At 46.6% G+C, this 26,193-nt stretch overlaps 1 pseudogene; it reads left to right on the top strand.

The window, feature by feature from the left end:
* Window positions 1–25,889, top strand: LOC127042946 (C-type lectin domain family 4 member D-like; annotated as a pseudogene).
* The last annotated feature ends 304 nt before the right edge of the window (window positions 25,890–26,193 follow it).

Below are 26,193 nucleotides of genomic sequence, written 5' to 3'. Positions count from 1 at the left end.
ATGGTGGAGGGCATGTCAGCAGTGGCTCATCACCCTGAGAAAGTGGCTATGTGCCTTGATGAGGAGATCATGCAGGCGGTGTGCCTGCATAGTGGAGTGAAGACAGCTGATGCAGGTTTTAATAGCTGTGGCATCAAGCACAGAATGGTAGGACTACATGGTCATGCAAACCTGGGATGCACAGCAGGGATTCCAGAACTTTCAGTGGAGGAAGGCCATTGTCCTGGAACTGTGTGAGGAGCTTGCCCTGACATTTCAGTACCTGGACAAGCAGATGAGAGAGGACTTTATGGGTGCAAAAGCAGGCTGCTATTACTAGTTGGATATCCCAGAGGGCTACAGTTTGGTGGCTAATCAATCCATTTGGTATTAGCAAGTCAACTGTTGGTGCTGTGGTGCGGGAGGTTTGTGTGGTTTAGCCATGGATGGTGATGGCTGCTACTGTCCCCAAAACAAGACCTAGCTTTAAGAGAATGGGTTCCGTGAATTGTGCTGGGGCTATTGATGGCTCATATATGATCACTGTTTACCCCTACCAGGTGCACATGAATATGTCAGCTGGCAAGGATACCACTTGCACATTATGCAGGCCTCGGTTGACCATAAAGGGATGGCCAAGGATGCTAACATGGGAGGAACTGGCAGAGTGCATGATGCCAGGGTATCCAAAATCTCACATTTACCTCGTTGGACAAGAAGGGACTTCATTTTCTCCCAGTAATATGAATAGTAACGGTGTCTGGGCCTACTCATATTTCAGGGGACCCAGATTATCCTTCACTGTCCTGGCTCATGAAGCCCTACCCGGATGTGAGAACACCTAGCAGAAGAAAGTTTAGTTACACACAGAGCAGTTTCAGGATGATGGTGAAATGCGCATTTGGTGAAATAAGGCAAGATGGCACTGCTTACAAGCTGTGTAGGGGCTAGTTTGTGTAATGCCATTTATGTTAACAGGGCATGCTGGACACTGCACAACATAAGTGAGAAGGAGGAGAACTTTCTCCCGAGTGGGTTGAAGATAGTACTGGTTTAGAGGCCCAGTACAGGCATCGGGAGAACATAAAAACAATGAGAAGTCCGGTGACACCTTAAAGACTAACAGATTTATTTGGGCATAAGCTTTTGTGGGTAAAAAACCCACTTCATCAGATGAATGGAGTGAAAATTATAGATACAGGCATAAATATATACTGGCACATGAAGAGACAGGAGTTAACTTACAAGTGGAGAACCAGTGTTGACTGGGCCAATTCAGTCAAGGCTGATGTGGTCTATGCCCAATAATTGATGAGGAGATGTCAATACCAAGAAAGGGAAAATAGCTTTTGTAGTGAGCCAGCCACTCCCTAGTCAAGCCCAAATTGCAGGTGTTAAGTTTGCAAATGAATTGTAGCTCTGCAGTTTTTCTTTGAAGTCTGTTTTTGCCACAGGGCTCCTCATTGTTTTTGGGGATACAGACTAACCCAGCTATCCCTCTTGAAACCCGGAGAGCATGTCTCTGATAAGTGGGGCTAGGTCTAGGAGTGTATGGGTAGTAAGGGATGCCCTGTTTTCCCCTACAAATGCTGGAGGTGGGCAAATGGGAGTCATGTGTCCAGTACAACTATTATAAGTGGATCTGTTGTTCATCTGACTTTAGTAATAGCTTTGGTTTGAACTTCCTATTTCTTTCCCAAGCACTCACCCACAGGTGTATTGTGCAACCAAACATTTTATTAATAACAACACAGGCAGCCCAGCAGTCACTATCTCAGAAGTGAGAATTTTAAGAAAAGTGCAGAAAACAAACTGATACCACTTCCGATCAGTGTGCTAGAGAAGTCACCAGTGCAACTATCTTTCCCCTGTGGATGTATGGGGGAGAATGACTAGGATACATATCAGCAGGCACATTCCCGGGCCAGGAGTGCATTGATTGGCTCATTCCCCGATCAGAAATCTCCAGCAATAGCATGGAGGGGAGACCATTGTAGGTGACTGGACTAGGGCAAAAGTAGATGTTGAGGTTTGGGCAGGCTGACTGCTGTCCATCAGGCTAATCAGCTGCTCAAAACAGGTCTCTCTGCTGCTGTTGGTCCAGCTTCCTAGTTGCTATGACATGCTTGATGAACTCTCCCCCTTTTAGTCCGGCATCTTCCTCTGCATTTCCAGGAGCTGCTCCAACCAGCAGGCAAAGTTCTTCTGTGGGTCCTTGACCACCTTCCTTCCCCTCACCCCTCTGTTCAAGCTCCTCGCTCTCAGCGGACTCTCAGGTATGACTGGACCTTGGTGTGAGGATGAAGCACTGCTGCATTTTTACCTGTCTTACTCTGGGGTTTTGAAAGTTGTTTTACTTGGTGTGATCTGCTGAAGCCTGAAAACCACATTAATGAATTGTGCCTAGAAGCAGGACTTGAATTGGACTCTAAGAGACATCATTCCTTCCCCACGAAAGGGAGATGGCTGTTCTGATCTGCAGTGGAGAAGAGAAATATGATTGCCCTGGGCAGAGAACTGAGACAAGACTCACCTCTATTGTTGTTTGGCTGCAGGAGGATGACATCTAGTCCTTGGCTTCACTTGAGGTTAAATTTACAGTCAGCACAGGTCACTTGTATATATTGTTAGCACTAAGCATAATTCTGGTAACAGGGATGTGGAGTCGCAATAGGCAAAAACAATGAAAGAAGGTTTTAAAAGTTTTGTAGCAACTGGACATCTAACTTACTGAATGCTAGTGAAAATCAGGTAAGATCAGAGACTGAAATAAGAGGGAAAGAACAAGTTAAAACTTCCATAAGTTAGATGTCTTCAAGGCAGCAGGGCCTGATTAAAGACATCTTAGAATACTCAAGGAGCTGACTGAGGAGATATCTGAGCCATTAGCAATTATCTTTGAAAAGTCATGGAAGATGGAGAGATTCTAGAGGACAGAAAAAGGGGGAAATATAGTGCCAATCTATAAAAAGGGGAATAAAGACAAACCCGTCAGCTTAACTTCAGTACCAGGAAAGATAATGCAGCAAATAATTATGCCATTAATTTGCAAACATCTAGAAGATAATAAGGTGATAAGTAACAGTCAGCATGCATTTGTCAAGAACAAATTGTGTCAAACCAACCTAATAGCTTTCTTCGTCAGGGTAACAAGCCTTATGGATGGGGGTGGGGTGAAAGCGGTATATCTTGACTTTAAGGCTTTGTCTACACTAGCACTGTTTTCAGCAAAATGTTCGTCCGTCAGAGATATGGACAGCGCTATGTTGGTAGAAGACTCTCCTGCTGATGAAGTGGCTACACAGCTAATCAGTACAGCTGTGCTGCTGTAAGGTCCATAGCATCAAAAGCCTTTGACTCTGTCTATTACTGTCTCACATGATCTTCTCAGAAACAAGCTAGGGAAATGTAAACTAGATGGAGCTACTATAAGGTGAGTAAAAAACTGGTTGGAAAATGATTCCCAGAGAGTAGTTATCAGTGGTTCATAGTCCAGCTGGAAGAGCATAACGAATGGGGTCCTGCAGGTATCAGTTCTGGGTCTGTTCAATATCCTCATCAATGACTTAGATGGCAAACTGTATAAGTGTACTTTCTATGCTGATGATGCTGAGCTGGGAGGTTTAAAGTGCTTTGGAGGATAGAATCAAAATTATCAGGATTAAATTCAGTAAGGACAAATACAAAGTACTCCATTTAGGAAAGAACAATCAGTTGCACACATACAAAATGGGAAATGACTGCCTAGGAAGGAGTACTGCAGAAAGGGATCTGGGTTTCATTGTGGATCACAAGCTAAATAGGAGTTGGTGTCACACTGCTGGAAAAAAAATCCTGCAAACATCATTCTGGGCTGTATTATCAGGAGTGTTGTAAGCCAGACACAAGTAGAAAATCTTCTGTTCTACTCTGTGCTGATAAAGTCTCAGCTGGAGTATTGTGTCCAGTTCTGGGTGCCACTTTTCAGGAAAGATGTGAACAAATTAGAGAAAAGCCAGAGAAGAGCAACAAAAATGATTAAAGGTTTAGAAAACATGGTTTATGAGGGAAGATTGAAAAATTGGGTTTGTTTACTCTGGAGAAGTGAAGACTGAGAGGGGACATAACAGTTTTCAAGTACATAAAAGGTTGCTATGAGGAGGAGGGAGAAAAGTTGTTCTCATTAGAATCATAGGGTTAGAAGGGACCTCAGGAGGTCATCTAGTCTAACCCCCTGCTCAAAGCAGAACTAATCCCCAGATTTTTACCTTAGTTACCCAAATGGCCCCCTCTAGGATTGAGCTCACAAGCCTGGGTTTAGCAGACCAAAGGGTAAACCACTGAGCTATCCCTCCACCCTGATGAGACAAGAGGACTTTAAATTGCAGCAAGGGTGCTTTAGGTTGGACAATAGGGAAAATTTCCTAACTGTCAGGGTGGTTAAGCACTGGAATAAATTGCATAAGGAGATTGTGGAATCGTCATCACTGGAGTTTTTTTTTATTTGTTTGGTTTGTTTTTAAAGAGCAGTTTAGACAGACATGTGACGGATGGTGTAGACCAGGGTTCTCAAACTAGGGGTTGGGACCCCTTGGGGGTCAGGAGGTTATTACATGTGGGGGTCGTGACCTGTCAGCCTCTACCCCAAGCCCAGCTTTTTCCTCCAGCATTTATAAGGGTGTTAAATATACAAAAAAAGTGTTTTTAGCTTATAGGAGGCTGGGGGTTGCACTCAGAGGCTTGCTATGTTAAAGGGGTCACCAGTACAAAAGTTTGAGAACCACTGGTCTGGATAATGCTTGGTTGTGCCTTAAGTGCAGGGAACTGGACTAGACCTCGAGACCATTGCCTAGAAGATGGGAAGCAGTAGCTCCATACACTGTTTGGTCTATGAGCAGCACCTGTAGCATCTCCAGGGCATACAGGGGCAGTCCAGAGCAGATTTAATTTCATTATAGGTGTACATTTGCCTTTCCACAGTATCCATCTGTACCTGGTCAGTGCTGGCCAGGAGAGAAAAACAGACTGTCTCAGTTGGGTGGTGGTTACAATTATATTGAGAATGTTACAGAGAGAACAAGGAACTAAATTCTGCAAAGGAGAGAGAGGCTTAAACCAAATCCCTAGAGACTTTAAGGGGGACATAGTATCTGAAATCTGGAACTGGATCCAAGTGTTGTAGCTTATGCTTATCTCTACTGAAAAACACTTAGAAGCCCCACAAACATTAAGTATTGCTATTGCTATTAACAATCACATTTAATGCCTTGTAAATTTACAAGGCACCTTACAAATATAAGACAAGCTTCCTACCCTGAAGATCTTACAACCTAACATTCATGTTCACTGCCTGCAACAGCATGCGATCTAAGTTAGACAAGACAAAACAAGCAAGGCAAAGAACCCTGTCATTCAGCAATGGAAGCCTGTGGAGCAATCACTCAGGAGGAGAAGCCAGGGAGGAATGAAGTAGATTTTAAGGAGAGAGGTCACTTAATAAATTAAATAAATAAATTAGGACAAGGAGAAAATTGCACACATCAGGAGCAGCATGAGAGAAGACAAAAAAGCTGAGAGTGGAGGGGGAAGGAAACAAAAGGAGCAGAAGGAGACAGGTTTGAGGGGATCAGCAGGAAGACCAGGGGTACCATAGAGAGGAAATGCAGGCTGCCCCGTATTTCTTTGTACAGTATATAGAAATTGGTCTGTGGGTCTTCATCCCAAGCTTCAGGGCCTTGTGCACAACACTAAGATCCAGCAGGGTTATGCAGATGTATTCAGTGCTGTCAAGGACATTTGCAAGCTGATGTTGCAGCTCTGCCCTCAGATTTGCCAACCTCAGCTGCCTTGACAGGGACCTGCATGGGGCCCTTTCCTGCCTGCTTCAGGAAATGAGTCACAGAAACCAGACAGGCATGCACAGTTGGGGTGACTGACTCAGTGACACTATGCTGTCACTGAGGCTTGATGTACTGTACTCAGATATTTCTCCTGTCCTCACTCATGTTTCCATCATGATGAGCTGGTGCTTGTTTAATATTCACCCCCACCCCCACACATGTCCTGTTCAAAAGGCATTTGAAGAGTTTGTTTTTGCACACTCAGCTGGTGCCAGGGGAACACTGGGAGGTCCCAGGACATGCTCAAACACTGCTGCCAGTACTGTGGGGGTGCTTAAGGGACCCTGGACTGGCCATAGCTAGTACATTGCTTTCAGAGAGCAATAGAAATATCCAACAATGTTGCATGCTGTTGCAGTGTTGTCTCTCAGAGTCAGGGCCTCTCTGGAGGACTTGGGCGAGTGATTAGAAGATAAAGGTATGACAGTTTGGGTCACAGAGACCCCCTTGGAACTGCCACCTGATGTGCTGATGCTACCTCTGAGACGGTTTTCCTTGGTAGCTTGAGACTTCAGTACCCTGTCTTGTTGAGCCAGACATGCAAGCCTGCTGCAAACGGACCCAGGTCTGAACCATGTCCCTCAAAAACTGCAGGCTTAACAGAAAACAGCTTAAGAAGTGCTCTTGTCTCCAGCATTGAGTTAGCGAGTTCCCAATGGGGTCCAAACCCCAAATAAATCCATTTTACTCTGTATAAAGCTTTACAGGGTTAACTCAAATTGTTTGCCTTCTATAATACTGATAGAAAGATATGTACAGCTGTTTGTTCCACCACATATTAATTACTTGCTCTGGGTTCATTAATAAAAATCACTTTTTGCTTATTAAGTATAAAAAGTAGGATTTAAGTGGTTCCAAGTAATAACAGATAGAAGAAAGTAAATTGCCAAGCAAAAGAAAACAAAACATGCAAGTCTAAGCTTAACACAGTAGAAAACTAGCTGCAGTTAAATCTCACCCTCAGATGTTCCAATAAGCTTCTTTCACAGACGAGACTCCTTCCTAGTCTGGGTCCAGCAATCACTCACACCCCTGTAGTTACTGCTTTTGTTCCAGTTTCTTTCAGACATCCCTATGGGGTGAAGAGGCTATCTTCTGAGCCAGCTAAAGACAAAATGGAGGGGTTTCCAGGGCTTTTTATATTCTCTCTTGTGGGGAGGGGAAACCCTTTTTCTCCTGTGCAAAAATCACAGCAGCAAGATGGAGTCTGTAGCCACCTGGGCAAGTCACATGTCCACAAATGATTCAGCTTTTTGCAGGCCAACACCATTGTTTACAAATTAGTTTGAATGTTCCCAGGAAAACTCAGATGTGGATTGGCATCTCCCAAAGTCCACTGTTAGTTAAGTACTCTCAATTACTTGATAATCCCTTCATGCTATGTTGACCAAATCTGCCTTATGTGCTTCCTACAGCAAACATTTTAAATACAAGCATAGAGCCAACACTCATAACTTCAGATATAAAAATGATACAAGCATACAAATAGGAAGAATATATTCAGTAGATCATAACCTTTGCAAAGATGTTACATGGCATATCTAGCATAAAGCATATTCCAATTATGATATATTTACACTCATAAGCATATTTCTATAAAGCATTATGGGTGCAATGTCACAAAGGGGTGTGACCAAAGTGCTAGCTGCTGCTCCAGTGCTCATGAATAATCACTTTGGTCATTATGACCCCATGGTCAGTGACAATAAAGTGACCATTAGCTGCCCATCTTCTAGCCACATGTCCCAGATTCCCAGCAGAATGTCCTGGTGTGTGTAGAGTGGCATAGGGAGGGCCTCCCATGAGCGGGGCTGCCACTAGATAGACAACTGGCAGAGCCACAGGAGCAAGGACGCAGCAAATAACTAACCAGCAGAATCATTATGAAGTAACTGCTCCAGTGGACTGTGAGGCAGAGCTCTGACCTTGCCCCAGACATATTCTAACAGAGAGACTATATTCCTTGCTGCCCATTTCTAATCTTGTGCATCTACTCTTCCATCCCTCTTCGCCAGCCACAGAAGGATTGCTCCTCTAATGTATTCTCCAGTGCTTTCTCCAGGCCCAAACACTGGAGCTCCCGCCCTGTCCTTAGGGAAACTCCTAACAGACCCCTCACTAATAGGAACTGTTTCCTGATTGCCTAGCAGAATTTTTCCTTCTTTGCTCAATTTTATCCAGTTTAGTCCCAGTTCTCCTCCCACAGGCACCTTCTCCAAACAATTACCCTCTCTCTGGAAATTTCCATTACATGCATCCGACGAAGTGGGTATTCACCCACGAAAGCTCATCTTCCAATATGTTTGTTAGTCTATAATGTGCCATAGAACTCTTTACCGGTTTTACAGATCCAGACTAACACAGCTACCCCTCTGATATTTTCCTCCTTCCTTGGATAACCAGCTCATATATACTTGTTAGGTTCTGAGGCAGACTGTCTGATGCTTTATATAAAGTTCTCTCTCTAGTACTGTCCTTTTACTGCTCTCTCCTTACTCTCACTATGTACAATGCCCCATCATGAATTCCCTGCTCGTTTCAGGGCTGTGTCTGTTATGGTGTTTATCTTACTAAAGTCAAGATGTAAACAGACTCTGATCCAGTTCATTCCAGGAAGCCCATTTCCTGAGCAACCAGCCCTGAAGAGATCCCCAGAGTACTGGGATGACCTCTTACACAGGCTTTGTGGTTCACAAAGGGCAGTATAGCTCTTGGCTCACTTCAAGGCTGTGTCTATTGAAGTCTTTATCTGACTAAAGCAATTTTTTTGGAAAATACTGAATATAAGCCTGTCATAATATAATTCCCAATTCTGAACCTTAGCGTCCAAAATATGGGTACTAGCATGAATTTCCCTAAGCTTAATTACCAGCTTAGATCTGATAAGCTGCCAACAATCAGGAATTCCAGTGCCTGATACACTCTGGTCCCCGCAAAACCTTCCCTGGGGACCCCCAAGACCCAGACTCCCTGGATTTTAACACAAGGAAAGTAAACCCCTTTCCTCACCGTTGCCTTTCCTAGGATTTCCGTCCCTGGGTTACCCTGGAAGATTATCATGATTCAAACTCTTTGAATCTTAAAATAGGGAGGAATGTCCCTTCCCCTCCCCCTCCCCTTTCTCCCTCACCCAGAGGCAAAACAGATTCAAGCTCCGTGAATCTAAAACAAAGGGATTCCCCCTTCTCCCCTCCCTCCCTGTTAAGTACAGACTCAATTCCCTTGAGCCTCAACAAGGGGGAAAAAATCAGACAGGTCTTAAAAGCAAAACTTTTAATAAAAAGAAAGAAAAAAAGATAAAAGTTTATCTCTGCAATTTAGATGGTAAAAAGTTACAGGGTCTGTCAGCTTATAGAAACTAGAAAGAAGCCTTCCCTCCAGCAAGATACAATTTAAAATACTTCCAGCAAACTACACATGTGCAAATATAGAAACAATCAAAAGACTATAACCGCCTTTCTTACTAAATTACTCACTATTCTGAATATATGAGAGACTGTAGCAGGGAGATTGGCAAGAAACCTGGTTGCACATCCAGTCCCTTCCAGGACCCAGAGAGAACAAAGCAAAACCCAAAAAAACACAAACAAAGGCTTCCCTCCACTGAGATTTGAAAGTATCTTGTCTCCCAACTGGTCCCCTGGTCATGTGTTTGGTTCCCTGTTTGTTAACCCTTTACAGGTAAAAGAGACATTAACCCTTAACTATCTGTTTATGACACACACCCTCAAATCACAGACAGTGGGGAACCTCACTGGCGGTGATTTCTTCCTAGAACTTTAGAATAAACAGATTAATACAACACATGCACCTTTACATATACTACTAAGTATGTAAACTACAAGACTTTTTACATTTCAAGGACAAATTTCAACCAGTGGATTCTGGGAAACTTTCACGAGAGAGTGCATCAGCTACTTTGTTAGAAGCTCCTGAAATGTGTTGAATTTCAAAATCAAAATCTTGGAGAGCTAAACTCCATCGAAGCAGTTTTTTGTTGTTCCCCTTGGCAGTATGAAGCCACTTTAGTGCAGCATGGTCGGTTTGTAGCTGGAACCACCGTCCCCAAATGTATGGGTGTAGCTTTTCCAGGGCTTACACAATGGCGTAGCATTCCTTTTCACTGACTGACCAGTGACTTTCCCTTTCAGACAGTTTCTTGCTGAGAAACACGACAGGATGGAAGTTATGATCCGGTCTTTCCTGCATGAGAACTGCTCCTATACCACACTCAGATGCATCTGTGGTTACTAGAAATGGTTTGTCAAAGTCCGGGGCCCTTAGCACAGGGTCAGACATGAGTGTTGCCTTAAGCTGAGTAAAGGCTTTTTGGCACTCATTAGTCCACTTGGCTGCATTCAGCTGGGTCTTTTTGGTCAGGTCGGTCAGTGGGGCAGCGATTTGGCTGTAGTGTGGTACAAATCGCCTGTAATACCCGGCCAAGCCTAAGAAGGATTGGACCTGTTTCTTGGACTTTGGGACAGGCCACTTTTGGATGGCATCCACCTTGGCCTGTAGGGGGTTTATGGTTCCTCGACCCACCTGGTGTCCCAGGTAAGTCACTCTATTTTGGCCTATTTGACACTTTTTGGCCTTAACAGTTAGTCCTGCCTGCCTGATGTGCTCAAAGACTTTTTTCAGGTGTTCTAGGTGTTCGGGCCAGGAGTCAGAAAAAATGGCCACATCATCGAGGTAGGCAACTGCATATTTGCCCAGTCCTGCTAGTAGACCATCTACCAGCCTCTGGAAGGTGGCAGGTGCATTTTGCAGCCCGAAAGGAAGTACATTAAATTCATACACCCCCACATGGGTGATGAATGCTGACCTTTCCTTGGCAGGTTCATCTAGCGGTACTTGCCAGTACCCCTTGGTTAAGTCTATTGTAGATATGAATTGGGCACGTCCCAACTTTTCCAATAGCTCATTGGTGCATGGCATTGGATAGTTGTCTGGACGAGTTACCGCATTTAGCTTATGGTAGTCCACGCAAAAACATATTTCCCCATCTGGTTTGGGTACCAGAACCACTGGAGATGCCCATGCACTGGTAGATGAGCGGATTATACCCATCTGTAGCCTATTTTGGATCTCCCGTTCTATTGCAGCTTGAGCATGAGGAGACACCCAGTAGGGTGGGGTTCTAACTGGGTGAGCATTACCTGTGTCAATGGAGTGGTATGCCCGTTCAGTCCGTCCTGGGGTGGCTGAGAACACTGGGGCGAAGCTAGTGCACAGCTCCTTGATTTGTTGCCGCTGCAGACGTTCCAGGGTGGTGGACAGGTTCACCTCTTCCACGCCACCGTCAGTTTTTCCTTCGTAGTAGACACCTTCAGGCTACTCAGCGTCATCTCCTTCCTGGACTGTAAACTGACAAACCTGTAAGTCTCTGGAATAAAAGGGCTTGAGAGAATTAACATAGACTCATAGACTCTAGGACTGGAAAGGACCTCGAGAGGTCATCGAGTCCAGTCCCCTGCCCTCATGGCAGGACCAAATACTGTCTAGACCATCCCTGTCTAGACCATCCCAACATGGTACACTCTGGGCTTTAGGGAGGAATTGGGAAATGTTATGAGGTAGTTAACAGCTCCCAGGCACTCTTGGACCGTGAATGGCCCTTCCCATGATGCTTCCATTTTATGGGCCCATTGCGCCTTCAAGACCATAACCTGGTCTCCTACCTTGAAGGAACGCTCTTTGGTATGTTTGTCATACCAGGCCTTTTGCTCTTTTTGAGCATCCTTTAGGTTTTCTTTAGCAAGGGCTAAAGCGTGTCGGAGGGTGTTTTGTAGGTTGCTTACAAAGTCCAGAATGTTAGTTCCTGGAGAAGGCGTAAACCCCTCCCATTGCTGCTTCACCAATGGTAATGGCCCCTTAACCTCGTGGCCATACACAAGCTCAAACGGTGAAAACCCTAAACTGGGATGTGGTACAGCCCTGTAGGCAAAAAGCAACTGCTGCAACACTAGGTCCCAGTCACTGGAGTGTTCATTGAATTTACGTATCATGGCCCCCAAAGTTCCATTAAACCTTTCGACCAGGCCATTGGTTTGATGGTGGTAAGGGGTGGCAACCAAGTGATTAACCCCATGAGTTTCCCACAGTTCTTTCGTGGTTCCTGCCAAGGAAATTAGATCCTGAATCTGTAAGGATGTCGGAGGGCCAACCTACCCTGGCAAAAATGTCTGTTAGGGCCAGGCACACAGCTTTAGCCCTGGTGTTGCCTAGAGCTACTGCTTCCGGCCATTGGGTAGCAAAGTCCACGAAAGTCAGTACGTACTGCTTTCCTCTGGGTGTCTTTTTTGGGAAAGGACCCAGAATATCCACAGCTACTCGCTGAAATGGGACCTTAATTATGGGGAGTGGCTGGAGAGGGGCCTTGACATGGTCTTGGGGCTTCCCCACTTTTTGGCACACCTCACAAGACCGGACATACTTGGCAACGTCCTTGCCCATCCCCTCCCAGTGGAAGGACTTCCCCAACCGGTCTTTGGTTCTGTTCACCCCAACATGGCCACTAGGATGATCATGGGCTAAGCTTAAGAGCTTTTCTCGGTACTTAGTTGGAACCACCAACTGTTTTTGTGGATGCTAGTCTTCCTGGTGTCCACCAGAAAGAGTCTCCTTGTATAAAAGTCCTTGTTCTACAACAAACCGGGATCGATTAGAAAAGCTGAGAGGCTGTGGGGTGCTCCGTGCCACCGCCCAAGCTTTCTGAAGGCTGTTATCTGTTTCCTGCTCAGTCTGGAACTGTTCCCTTGAAGCTGGAGACACCAGTTCTTCCTTAGACTGTGGATTTGGGCTTGGTCCCTCTGGAAGCAATGTAGGTGATGGGGTTGTTTTCGTTGTGGGTGAACCACTCTCCGCTGGTGCACCAGGTGGTATTTTAGTCTCTGGCTGAGCCTCTTGGGTGTGGTTGTCTGCTGCTTCAGCCGGTTTAGGCTCGCTGGCACCCTCAGGCGTTGGGGTTGAAGATGGGTTTGCAAGCGCTGGTGTCGGTGCTGGCAACGGTTCTGGTGCTGGTTGCTTTTCCAGTTCCTGGTCTGGGACTGGAGGCACTGTGGCTGTTTCAGTCATTGGTAGGGGATTCGGGTCCACTACCTCGGTCTGGGTCTCTGGTAACACAGACGGGGTCTCTGTGGACGGCTCAGGAACAGGAATGGGTCGGGAAGCTTGCCTGGTTTGGCTGCGTGTAACCATTCCCATTCTCTTGGCCCGCTTCACCTGGCTGGCCAAGTCTTCCCCCAGTAGCATGGGGATGGAATAATTGTCATAGACTGCAAAAGTCCACATTCCTGACCAGCCTTTGTACTGGACAGGCAGTTCAGCTGTAGGCAAGTCTACAGCTTGTGATATGAAGGGGTAAATTGTCACTTGGGCCTCTGGGTTGATGAATTTGGGGTCCACTAAGGATTGGTGGATAGCTGACACTTGTGCCCCCGTGTCTCTCCACGCGATAACCTTCTTTCCGCCCACTCTCAAAATTTCCCTTCGCTCCAAGGGTATTTGAGAGGCATCTGGGCCTGGGGATCTTTGGTGTGAGGGTGGTGTAATGAACTGCACTCGGTTGGGGTTCTTTGGGCAGTTGGCCTTTATATGTCCCAGTTCATTACATTTAAAGCATCACCCAGCTGACTGGTCACTGGGCCGAGGTGGGTTACTGGAGACTGGTGAGGTGGGAGAATATGGCGTCTGTGGCTTTCCTTGGGTAGTAGGTGGGGTCTTGTGCTGCCCTCGGTTATAGGGTTTATTGTCGGTGTGCCCCCTGGGGTAGTCGCTCCCCTTGACAGTAGCTTTTTTCTTTTCTGCCACTTCCATCCATTTGGCTCCAATCTCCCCCCCCTCGGTTATTGTTTTGGGTTTCCCATCTCGGATGTATCTCTCTATTTCCTCAGGAACACCATCTAAGAACTGCTCCATTTGTATCAGGAGGTGCAGCTTGTCCATATTGTTAACCGTTGTTCCTGATATCCAGGCCTCATAATTCTTTGCAATGTGGTAGGCGTGTCAGGGGAATGACACATCTGGATTCCATTTTAGGGTTCTGAACCGCCGACGGGCATGTTCAGGTGTTATCCCCATTCTGTATCTGGCCTTGGTTTGAAAAAGTTTATAATCGTTCATGTTCTCCTTAGGCATTTCAGCCGCCACCTCTGCTAAGGGTCCACTGAGCAGCGGCCTCAGCTCTATCATGTACTGGTTTTCAGAGATGCTGTATACATGGCAGATCCTTTCAAAATTTTCTAAGAAGGCTTCAGTGTCATCACCTGCCTTGTAGGTGGGAAATTTCTTGGGATGTGGAACCATAATTGGAGAAGTGTTGTTAGGATTGGCTGTGTTCTGTTGCTTAGCCTGTTCTAATTCCAGGGCCTGCCGGTGGGCTTCCCTCAGGAGTTCCAACTCTCTCCTGTGGGCAGCCTCTCTTTCTCTTTCTCTCAGCTCCATCTCTTGTAGTTTTTTTTCCATGTCTCGCCTGTGGTCTGCGTCTTTGATTTGTTCCTCTGCATCCAGTTTTGTCCTGGAAGTCATGTTTCCTGCTTTTTTGTGTTGGGGCACCATCTGGTGTTTTACTGCCTGAACTGCTGTTCCTCTGCTGCATTCTCTGTTGCTAAGCAACAGAGTCTTTCTACTTTTTCCCCTAGCTACTCTCCGTAAGGTAAAAAGGAATATAAAACTTTTCATTTGCAAATATAGAAACAATCAAAAGACTATAACCGCCTTTCTTACTAAATTACTCACTATTCTGAATATATGAGAGACTGTAGCAGGGAGATTGGCAAGAAACCTGGTTGCACGTCCAGTCCCTTCCAGGACCCAGAGAGAACAAAGCAAAACCCAAAAAAACACAAACAAAGGCTTCCCTCCATCGAGATTTGAAAGTATCTTGTCTCCTGATTGGTCCCCTGGTCAAGTGTTTGGTTCCCTGTTTGTTAACCCTTTACAGGTAAAAGAGACATTAACCCTTAACTATTTGTTTATGACAAAGCCAGTTAATTCTTCTGTCTTCTGGGCTAACTTTAAGTCCATCCCTGCCCTGGTATGGAGCAGTGCCCCCAGGGCTCTCTCCCTGGAAACTCTTTGCCTTTAGCAGTCCTGTGATGTCCCCAGCTCTCCAGTCAAGTCACTCCTTCACTTCCGTCCCCAGGGTAACAAAGTTCAACAAATGGTTGGCCCTCTGCAGGGTCTTCAGTCCCAGCCTAGAGCCCTTTAAATTCCAGCCCTGTGCTTCTACACAAAACTTTTCCCCTTCTCAGGCCTTTGGTGACTCTGCCAGTGAGGGGACCCAGACACCCTCACTACTCCAGGTCCCAACCCACAGACCCTACAAATTGCAGCCACATGTGACTTCCTTTCATAGCTCTGGTCTACACTACAAGTTAGGTCAAATTTAGCAGCGTTACATCGATTTAACCCTGCACCCGTCCACACGACAAAGCCGTTTTTTTCCGACTTTAAGGGCTCTTAAATTTGATTTCTGTACTCCTCCCCCAACAAGGGGACTAGCACTGAAATCAACCTTGCCGGGTTAAATTTGAGGTAGTATGGGGGTAGTGTGGTTGTAATTCAATGGTATTGGCCTCCAGGAGCTATCCCAGAGTGCTCCATTGTGACTGCTCTGGACATCACTCTCAACTCAGATGCATTGGCCAAGTAGACAAGAAAAGGCCCGCAAACTTTTGAATCTCATTTCCAGTTTGGCCAATGTGGCAATCTGCAGGTGAGTGCAGATCTCATCAGTAGAAGTGACCAGAATCGCAAGAAAGCTCCATCAAGGACCGAACGGGAGGTACAGGATCTGATTGCTGTATGGGGAGATGAATCCATGCTATCAGAGCTCCATTCCAAAAGACAAAATGCCCAAACATTTGAAAAAATCTTCAAGGGCATGAAGGACAGAGGCTATAACAGATACCCACAGCAGTGCCGCGTGAAACTTAAGGAGTTGAGGCAAGCCTACCAAAAAACCAGAGAGGCAAACGGCCGCTCTGAGTCAGAACCCCAGACATGCTGCTTCCATGATGAGCTGCATGCCATTCTAGGTGGTGCAGTCACCACTACCCCACCCCTGTGCTTTGACTCTGTCAATGGAATAGCACACAACAGGGGTGCGGGTTTTGGGGACGAAGAAGATGAGGAGGAAGAGGTTGAAGATAGCTCACAGCAAGCAAGTGGAGAAACCGTTTTCCCCAACAGCCAGGAACTGTTTCTCACCCTGGACCTGGAGCCAGTACCCCCTGAACCAACCCAAGGCTGCCTCCTGGACCCGCCAGGCGGAGAAGGGATCTCTGGTGAGTATACCTTTGTAAATATTATACATGGTTTAAAAGCAAGCATGTTTAATGATTAATTTGCCCTGGCACTCGCGGCCAGTACAGCTCCTGGAAAAGTTTGTTAACATGTTTGGGGATGGAGCGGAAATCCTCCAGGGACATCTCCATAAAGCTCTCCTGGATGTACTCCCAAAGCCTTTGCAAAAGATTTCTAGGAGGGCAGCCTTATTCCATCCTCCATGGTAGGACACTTTACCGCACCAGGCCAGTAACACATACTCTGGAATCATTGCATAACAAAGCGTATGGTCCCGGTGTTTGCTGGCATTCAAATAGCATCCGTTCTTTCTCTCTCTGTGTTATCCTCAGGAGAGTGATATCATTCATGGTCACCTGATTAAAATAGGGTGATTTTATTAAGGGGACATTCAGAGGCTCCTGCCAGGCTGTTTGCCTGTGGCTGAACAGAAATGTTCCCTGCTGTTAGTCACACAGTGGGGGGAGGGGTAAAACAATCATCCCAGAGAATTGGGGTGGTGGGGTAGTTGGGTTTGTGCTGCACATTAAGCCAAAAACCACAGCCCCTCCTTTTAAATGGCCAACCCAACGGGTGCTTGGTATGCAAAATGAGGGCGCTTCTGTTTGAAACCATTCCCAGATGTTATGAAGCTTAAAGAAGCCGAAAGACTGTGTCTTCTGCCTGCAAGCTGAATTCTGTTGCCCGGCCCTACGTGAAAGATCTCTCACACCAAACCGGCATACCCTCAATAAGAGGCAAAATGTGACCTTGTACCAAAAAGCACATGTGCTATGTAATGTTAACAGCAAGGCTTACTGTGAAAGAGTGTACCCATTGTTCTCTAAGATGTGTCTTTTTAACTAGCACTCTCCCTTTTTTTTCCTCCACCAGCTGCAAATGTTTCAACGCTCACACTATTTTCTCCTTCCCAGGGCTAGCAAAGATTAGAAGATGAAAAAAACGCACTCGTGATGAAACGTTCTCTGAGCTCATGCAGTCCTCTCACACTGAAAGAGCCCAGCAGAATGCATGGAGGCAGACAATGTCAGAATCCAGGAAAGCACAACAGGTGGCAGGCTGAAGATGATAGGTGGTGTCAGCTTGCTGACAGAAGGCAAGAGGCAATGCTGAGGCTATTGGAGGAACAAACTGATATGCTCAGGCATATCGTTGAGGTTCAGAAAAGGCAGCATGAGCACAGACAGCTGCTACAGTGCCTGTGTAACCAACCGCCCTCTCCCCCCCCAGTTCCATAGCCTCCTCACCCAGATGCCCAAGACGCAGTGGGGGGGCCTCCGAGCACCCAACCACTCCACCCCAGAGGATTGCTCAAGCAACAGAAAGCTGGCATTCAATAAGTTTTAAAGTGCAGTGTGGCCTTGTCCTTCCCCACCCCACCCAGTGCTTACCTACTCCCCAACCCCTCCAGGGCTACCTTGGCAGTTATCCCCCTATTTGTGTGATGAATTTATAAAGAATGCATGAATGTGAAGCAGCAATTACTTTATTGCCTCTGCAAGCTGTGATGGAAGAGGGGAGGGGAAGGTGGTTAGTTTACAGGGAAGTAGAATGAACCAAGGTTGAGGGGGGTCATCAAGGAGAAACAAACAGAACTTTCATACCATAGCCTGGCCAGTCATGAAACTGGTTTTCAAAGCTTCTTTGATGCGCACCACACCCTCCTGTACTCTGCTAACCGTCCTGGTGTCTGGCTCCACGTAATTAGCGGCCAGGCGATATGCCTCAACCTCCCACCCCACCATAAACATCTTCACCTTACTCTCACAGAGATTGTGGAGTGCACAGCAAGCAGTAATAACAATGGGAATATTGGTTTTGCTGAGGTCTATCCAAGTCAGTAAACTGTGCCAACAAGATTTTAAACCTCCAAATGCACATTCTACCACCATTCTGCACTTGCTCAGCCTATAGTTGAACAGCTCCTAACTACTGTCCTGGCTGCCTATGTACGGCTTCATGAGCCACAGCATTAAGGGGTAAGCTGGGTCCCCAAGGATAACTATAGGCATTTCAACATTCCAATGGTTATTTTCTGGTCTGGGAAGAAAGTCCCTTCCTGCAGCTTTTGAAACAGACCAGAGTTCCTGAAGATGCAAGTGTCATGTACTTTTCCCAGCCATCCCACGTTGATGTTGGTGAAACATCCCTTGTGATTCACCGGTGCTTGCAGCATCATGAAAAAGTACCCCTTGCAGTTTATGTACTTGCTGCCTTGGTGCTCCAGTGCCAAGATAGGGATATGGGTTCTGTCTATCACCTCACCACAGTTAGGGAATCTCATTGCAGCAAAGCCATCCACTATGACCTTCACATTTTCCAGAGTCACTACCCTCGATATCAGCAGCTCTTTGATTGTGTTGGCTACTTGGATGACAGCAGCCCCCACAGTAGATTTGCCCACTCCAAATTGATGCCCGACTGACCGGTAGCTGTCTGGCACTGCAAACTTCCACAGAGCTATTGCCACTTGCTTGTGAACTGTGAGGGCTGCTCTCATCTTGGTATTCTTGTGCTTCAAGGCAAGGGAAAGCAAGTCACAAAGTTCCATGAAAGTGCCCTTACGTATGCGAAAGTTTCGCAGTCACTGGGAATCGTCCCAGACATGCAACTCTATGCAGTGCCACCAGTCTGTGCTTGTTTCCTGGGCCCAGAATTGGCGTTCCACAGCATGAACCTGCCACATTAACACCACGATGTCCACATTGCCAGGACCCATACTTTGAGAGAACTCTGTGTCCATGTCCTCATCACTCTCGTCACCACGCTGCCATCGCCTCCTTGCCTGGTTTTGCTTTTGCAGATTCTGGTTCTGCATATACTGCAGGATAATGCGCATGGTATTTACAGTGCTCATAATTGCTGCAGTGATCTGAGCGGGCTCCATGCTTTCCGTGCTATGGCATCTGCACTGAAAAAAGACGTGAAACGATTGTCTGCTCTTGCTCTGACGGAGGGAGGGGCGACTGATGACATGGCTTAGAGGGAATTAAAATTAACAAACGGAGCGGGTTTGCATCAAGGAGAAATACACACAACTGTCACAGAGAATGGCCCCCTCAAGGATTAAACTCAAAACCCTGGGTTTAGTAGGACATTGCTCAAACCATTGAGCTATCCCTGCCCCAACTATTCATAGAGGGAGGGAGGGGGGAGGAAATGAATACAAATGAATGCAGAATAAATCTGGTGTCTTTTTTGTCTTGATCCACTCCATCTCTCTTATACATCTTTAGCTGGCAGCAGACGATCCAGCACGACTGCTAGTCGTCGTTGTCTCCTGGGTGCTTGCCAGAAGACGGTGCAGTACGGGTTCTAGGCACCACCAAAATTTCTACAAACCTGTAGAACTACTCACAACAATGTTTTTGACCCACCAGGCATTCGGAGCTCAACCCAGAATTCTGATGGGCAGCGGAGACTGTGGGAACTCTGGGATAGCTACCCACAGTGCAATGCTCCAGAAGTCAACGCTAGCCTCGATACTGTGGATGCACTCCGCCGAGTTAATGGTCTTAATGGTCTTAAGTGAGGACACACATAATTGACTGTATAAAACTGATTTCTAAAAAATTGACTTCTACAAATTCAACCTAATTTTGTAGTGTAGACATACCCATAGTTGCTGCTGCTATTCCCTGGGCCACTTCCCACATAGCCCCTTCCTCTTCACCCTTACCTCAGGGCTGAAGTTCTATGAGCAGGGTGTCTCACAGATTTCCTCACCAGGAGCATCTCACTACCTTCCTCATCCTTACACTCCCAGCCAGCATCTAATCTGCTTAGCCCTTGCAGCGCCTTTTAACTGAGCCTTCAGGGCTCTGATTGGCTGCTTCCTGCAGCCTTTCTAGACAGGTCTAGAGGACCCACCTTCACTGCTTCTTTTCTGGGGCAGGGTGTGGCAGGGAAGGGAGGGATCTAGCAGTGGACATCAAAGGATCTGTCACAAGCATTCATAGATCTTCATTGTCTCTTAATGAGTCCAGATAAAGATATAGATAGATATCTTTTTTAATTTCCATCCCTGCAAATCCCCCTGGGCTCTGAGACTCAATCTGGGCTCTTTCTTCTTCACTCATCATCACTGCTGTTAAGATTCTGCAGGGCAAATTCTACCCTCAAGGATGCCTGCACAACCCTCATTGTATCTCCTGGGTGTGTAACTTAGGGCAGAATTACATAGCAAATAACAACTCTGCTGATGATGCACAGGCAGGAACAGACTCTAGTTCTCTCTCTGAGCTGTACTTGCTCTGTAAGGCTAACAGGAGTAAAAGGTAGCAAACATGTAAAGTCAGTAGGTTGACTAGGAACTCACACAGGGAGCGGGGTCTGTAGGGCATGGAGGAGCCATTTTTACAATTGCTTTTTAGAGAGGCCCACATGAAGTCTTAGAGTAACTCAGGGTTCAGTTAAATCAGTGCAGTTTTGTCATGGAGACAAGCCTGCAATTAAACTCAATAAGATGGAGTCCTGCTGAAACTCTGCTGGGAGATGTTGTTGTTATGACTAGGCCTTCTAGCCTGGTTGTACTTGCAGTGTAGATGAGGGCTAAGCAGTACAGTGAATAGTTATTATTTCTTATAATTATTGTCTGGGATAAATATTCACAAGTGCTGTGTGAGCAGCAGGGACTTTAAAACCTCTGTAGAAACTACAAACTGTTACAGTTATGGCTACTGACTCATGCTACTTTAAAGACATACTTACCAGAAGAGAAGAGGAAAAAGACTCAACCCCCTTGTGTGAGAGACTCAAATACTTTGATGTGAGGAGGCGCAGAAAGAGGGCTGATTTTTCAAAGGAGGGCCTGTCTCCATGGTAAATTATACCAGAATAAGGTGGGATGTGAATTTAAAGTGCTGTATTACATTGGTATAATTCCCTGTGGGAACACTCTTATTCTGGTTTAAGAGCAACTTTCTCTAGTTTATCTTCTCTCTTTTTGTAAGAGATTTAAGCTTAACCCCTGCAACCCCCCCCCCCCAAAATGCTACTCTTAGGCTAGAATAAGGATATACTCATGGGGGGAATTGTACTGGGACAACACCAGTGGTTTAATTATAATTATACTGGTAAAACTTTCCTATGTAGATAAGCCCTGAGAGACTGAGCTTAGACTGAAACTCCTAGGGATGGAGAGACACTACTAGTTCACATCTTGCCCTTTGTCTGAGAGGCAGGGCTTAACCATAGTGTCTCAAACAGTGCTGACTGCTTGTCCTTGGCTGCACTTGTGGTTATGGCAGATGATACACATTATCAGCAAAGGGTGATTTTGTTAACGTAGCTGAGACTGTGGAGTCACAACCAGCAGAAACAATGAAAGAAGGAAAGACTCAAAGAAAGAGAGCCAGAAAATTAAAAAAGGAAAAGTGCTTCAAGGCGCCGCCAGCTGGACAGTCAACGGCCCAGTCAGCCGTGCTGACCAGAGCCACCAGTATCCCTTTTCGACTGGGTGTTCCAATCAAAAACCGGACAACAGGTTATAGCTAAGTGAAGACAATACCATTACAATTTCCTTTGAACTAAACTAATACATCAGTGAATGGGCCTTATTACACTGCAATATCTTTTAACAATTCTTTGTTAATATATGAGTGAATTAGCCTGCAGCCCTATCCTGAGCTGGCAGACAGCCTCGTACCCCCTCAATAATTTCTATTCCTTGGCTAGACCAGGGTAATATGTCCCTATGACAGAGTGCACTTGGGCCTCCAGGATAACAGAGGGAACCCAAGACAGCTGCCCTATTCTTCTCCCTCCCTAGAGAGGTTTGTGATGGCATTTGTGACAAGAAAACAAACAAAGGAGAAGCAGTCCCTGGTGAGCACCAGGAGAAGTTGTAATGTATGGAGGAGATGGCAAGAAGGAGGGAAATATTTTACCCACTCTTTTTTTTCCCTCTCTCTCTCCTTTATAGTTACCCAAGTTGGCCTCAGGACAAATCAAATACCACCTTTTTCATACTTGATGGGAGGGTGTAGCGAGGCGGTGTGGCTCCTCTCCCCCTCCGGGAGGGTCGAGCCCCATCAGTCATCCACGGGGGCGGGGCCGCTGGGCGGAAGTCCCGCCCCTCAAAGGGTCAGACGGTGACCCGGAAGAATAAAAGCTGGGCCCCAGCCTTCAGTTGTGGGTTGGCCACCGGCAGGAGCAGATATGCCTGCCGCTGCTCGTGACTGGGAGGCTGCCCAAGCCAGAGGTCGAGACCAGGAGCTGCCAGAGCTGCCTCGCCCCTGCTACAATAAGGAGCTGCCAGAGCTGCCCAGCCCCTACTACGACGAGGGGCTGTCAGAACTGCCTCGCCCCTACTACGGCCCCGAGAAGCCCCCAGACCAGGCGTGGCCCGAATTCCCCGAAACTCTACCGGACCTGCCGCCCAGCCCGGATTGGGAGGAACCGATGGTCCTGGACGTCTCCGGAACAGAGGCCCCGGACCAGGTAGGAATAGAGGGGGAATTAGGAAGTAGCCCGGGGGCAGCTGACTCCAGTCAGGCTGCAGAGCTACCGTTGCCCATGTCAGTGTGTTGCGGTCAGGACCCCACTGACCACCGGTAGAGGTGACAACAGCTACCAGGGCCCCAGGCTGGAACACAGAGGAGTGGGTGGGCCTGCGTTCCCCCTGCCACCCGCAACCGGGTGGCAGATTCCCCCTCTCCCCAGTCGGAGAGGCCTGTAACGGTTTAAACTGTGTTTGGTGCCCTGCCCAAACCAAGGGCTGGGCCCCCCACAGATCTTGCCACTGCTCTGCCCTGCTCCAAAGGGCCAGGGCTGTTTAAACTGTGTTTGGTGCCCCGCCTGAACCAAGGGCTGGGCCCCCTTTGACTTTGCCACTACTCTGACCTGCCGAAAGGCCAGAGCAGACTGTAATTGCAGGGAAGACATCGAGGCCAGTGTGGCTCCCCTCCCCCTCCAGGAGGGTCAAGCCCCGGCGGAACCCATCGACAGAGGGGTAAGGAGTGGGGTTACTTTGGGGCATGATCACTCTCTCACAGAGTCTCTTCCTTACATCTTCCCCCCTTCCTGCTGCTTGGTTACCACAACCCCTTGTTAAATATGGTCCCCTTATCTTCTCTTGTTACTGAAAGGTAAAGCTTTCACTCTGTGTGGTGGAGGGACAGCCTTGTGCTTTCACTTACATTCTCTTGCTTGCTTATTCAGCCTCTTTAAATTAAAAGCAAGGCCAGAAGCAAGATTATTATTGTTTGGTCTTTACCCTATTTGCTTCACATTCTCCTAACACCAGGTACATATATAAGTCACTGCCTAGCAACATAGGTTGCTGGGTAGTAAACACTTTCATATCTTCACTGCAGTGCTTCCGATTTGCTGCAGCTCACATCAGTTATGAGGCAAAAAATATTTTTCTCTGAAATTCCAAAATGGAAAATTATAAAGGGGTGTTTGTGTAAACTATAGCAATACACATAAAGTGCCTCCATCTGTACCCTTGCAAAAGGCTATTTTAAAAAGTGAGACACCAGGGATCCAATAACAAAACATTTCTGTATCTGAAATATTTTTAAGTACATTACTGTCTTACAAATTCCAAATGGACAGCAAATGAAAAGCCCTCCTACACACCTATTTTGTATGTTTCTGTAGTTTTTTTTTCCTGTAGTAAACTATTTTGCAAATATTCTCACTCTTTTCCCATATAGCAAAATTCTCTGAGGCAACCTTAAGTATGCCTTTGTTACCACTCCACCATAATACTACAAATTAGAGGATGTCAGAAGAGAGGGCAGTGATGGAAGACTGACTGAAAGGAATGAGTTTTGAGGAGTGATTGAGGTAGGAGCACATGGGTCAAGGAGGTTATTCCAGGTATCGAGGACATAGTGAGAACAGTTGTAGCATTGCTTATGGAAAAAGGTCAGGAGAGTAATGAGATAAGCCAAAATGGCTGAATGCAGGAGTAGGAAGCAACTATAGATAACATGGAGACAGGGCAGAGCTGTGGAGGGCCTTGAAGGTGAGGTGAGGGGTTTGAATCTAACACAAGCAGAAAACAAAAGCCAGTGAAGACACTTAAGCGGGAGATTGGGGGGTGGAATGGCAGCAGTAAGCTGGATGGGCTTGAGGTTCATAATATGAAACCTGAGGAGACCAGATGGGGGGTTGGAGCCGTAGTCAAGATTAGAGAGAGATAGCTAAGGCATGGCCTGAGGAATTGGCAGTACGGATAGAGAGAGGGAGGAAAGGACAGGCAGAGCTCAGGGGTCAAATGGATAGAGGTGGGACTGAATGGCTGGTAAGGGTGAGAGTCTTCACAGAAGAGACAACACATAAAGTGATTAGAGTGGATGAGCACAGGCAAGGGTAGGGTGCAGAGGTAGAATAGAAGAGGACCATTGAGGAAGGAAGTGGACAGAGGGGGAGAAGGCGAAGGAGGAGACACTAAGAGAGAGGCTGCCAGAGCAAGCACAGAAGCAGGAAGGGAAACAGTCCAGCACAGAACTAGTTAGTGTGTGTTAATGGCCTACAAGTGCCTCCAGGGAGCAAGCAACAATGAGGGAAAGAACTGACCAGGAAGGGTTTAGAGGGAAGAATTAAGTATAAAAAAGACCAGGTAGGAGAAAAAAGAATTAGTCTGCATGTGATGAATCATTGCCTCACCATGAAGGCCTCCGTTAGTCCCTATTGCTTGAGATATGTGTGAATTGAAGATGGACTGGATGGAACTACCTTGTACTGGACCTGAGGACTGTACTGGGTATCATCTAATAAGTCCTTTCTGTTTCTATTTTCTGTGATTCATTCTTCTCTCCTCTCACAGAGGAAGTCTGGACGTGCTGCCCTAGGGGCTGGGAGCTCTTTCAGGCCAGCTGCTACTACTTCTCTAAAGACAACATGACCTGGGATGACAGTGAGAGGAACTGCACAGGGATGGGCTCCCACCTGGTGGTGGTCAACAGAGGAGCTGAGCAGGTAACTTGCTGGGAGTCAGGCTCCTCTGGGCACTCAGAGTGCAGCCCTGGAGAGGATGTTTGGGCTCTGTGTTCATTCAATCCTGGGCTTCCTCATCCATCACATTCAGCACCACCACAACCCCATAGGGACCCCCGTCTCCTACTGTCTGCCCAGGGACTGCACCTGGTGGAGATTAGATTTTATTTTTATGCAGGATTTCATCTTCACTCGGGTAAATGGAACAGTTACAGGCAGCGAAGGAAGGAATTACTGTATTGGTCTGACTGATAAGAACAAAAAAGGCCAGTGGCGCTGGGTGGATGACTCCATATAACGATACTGCAGCGTGAGTATTTCCTGGGATGGAGACCAGTTACCACCCTCCACTTAGTTCCAGGATTAATACACAATGGAGAGAGAGAGCGCCTTACCCACAACTGGAGCTCTGGAGCTAACCATATCTGGTCTAACAGAAGATTTGAAAAGGGAATATGGATAGAGGCTATGAATGAATTTTAGAAAAAGAGAATTGTCTGTGACTGATTCAAGTGTTGCAATTCTCCTTCTACCTCATCATCATCAACAACAACCCTTTCCCCTGAGACGTTTATAATGATGCATCTCTAACACTGAGCTTCTCTCTCTTACAGGTTCTGGAGACCTGAGGAACCCAGTCCTCACAACAGTGAGAACTGTGCTGTCATGCATGTGCCAGGAGAACAAAATTCACATGGTAATAGGAATTGGAATAACGTCCCTTGTTCCAGTGCATATCATCAAATTTGTGAGATTGCAATGCTTAGATTTTGAGGAAGAACCTCCATCCTGGATGTGAGGCTGGAGAGTTAGCGTATCTCTTGCTGGGGTCATCTCACAGAGAGACCTAGTGGGAGGGTTTAGATCAGCCCTGGGCTATCATGACGTTGGGCGTAGATAATGGAGAGTGATATAGGGGCCCAAACTCACTCACTAGATCAATTTTGGAAAACTCTGAAAACAACTGAAAATATCTAATGTGGAACAAGCCAAAGTACAGTGAGCTCTGCCTGTGATGTCATTGAAGCTCCCAGGAGACTGGTGGAGGAAGCAGGCTGGGGCAGTGGTTTTGCCCTGG

This window comes from Gopherus flavomarginatus, chromosome 1, assembly GCF_025201925.1.
Source record: "Gopherus flavomarginatus isolate rGopFla2 chromosome 1, rGopFla2.mat.asm, whole genome shotgun sequence".
In the NCBI taxonomy this organism is placed as follows: Eukaryota; Metazoa; Chordata; order Testudines; family Testudinidae; genus Gopherus; species Gopherus flavomarginatus.
This window is presented reverse-complemented; position numbering and strand designations above follow the sequence as displayed.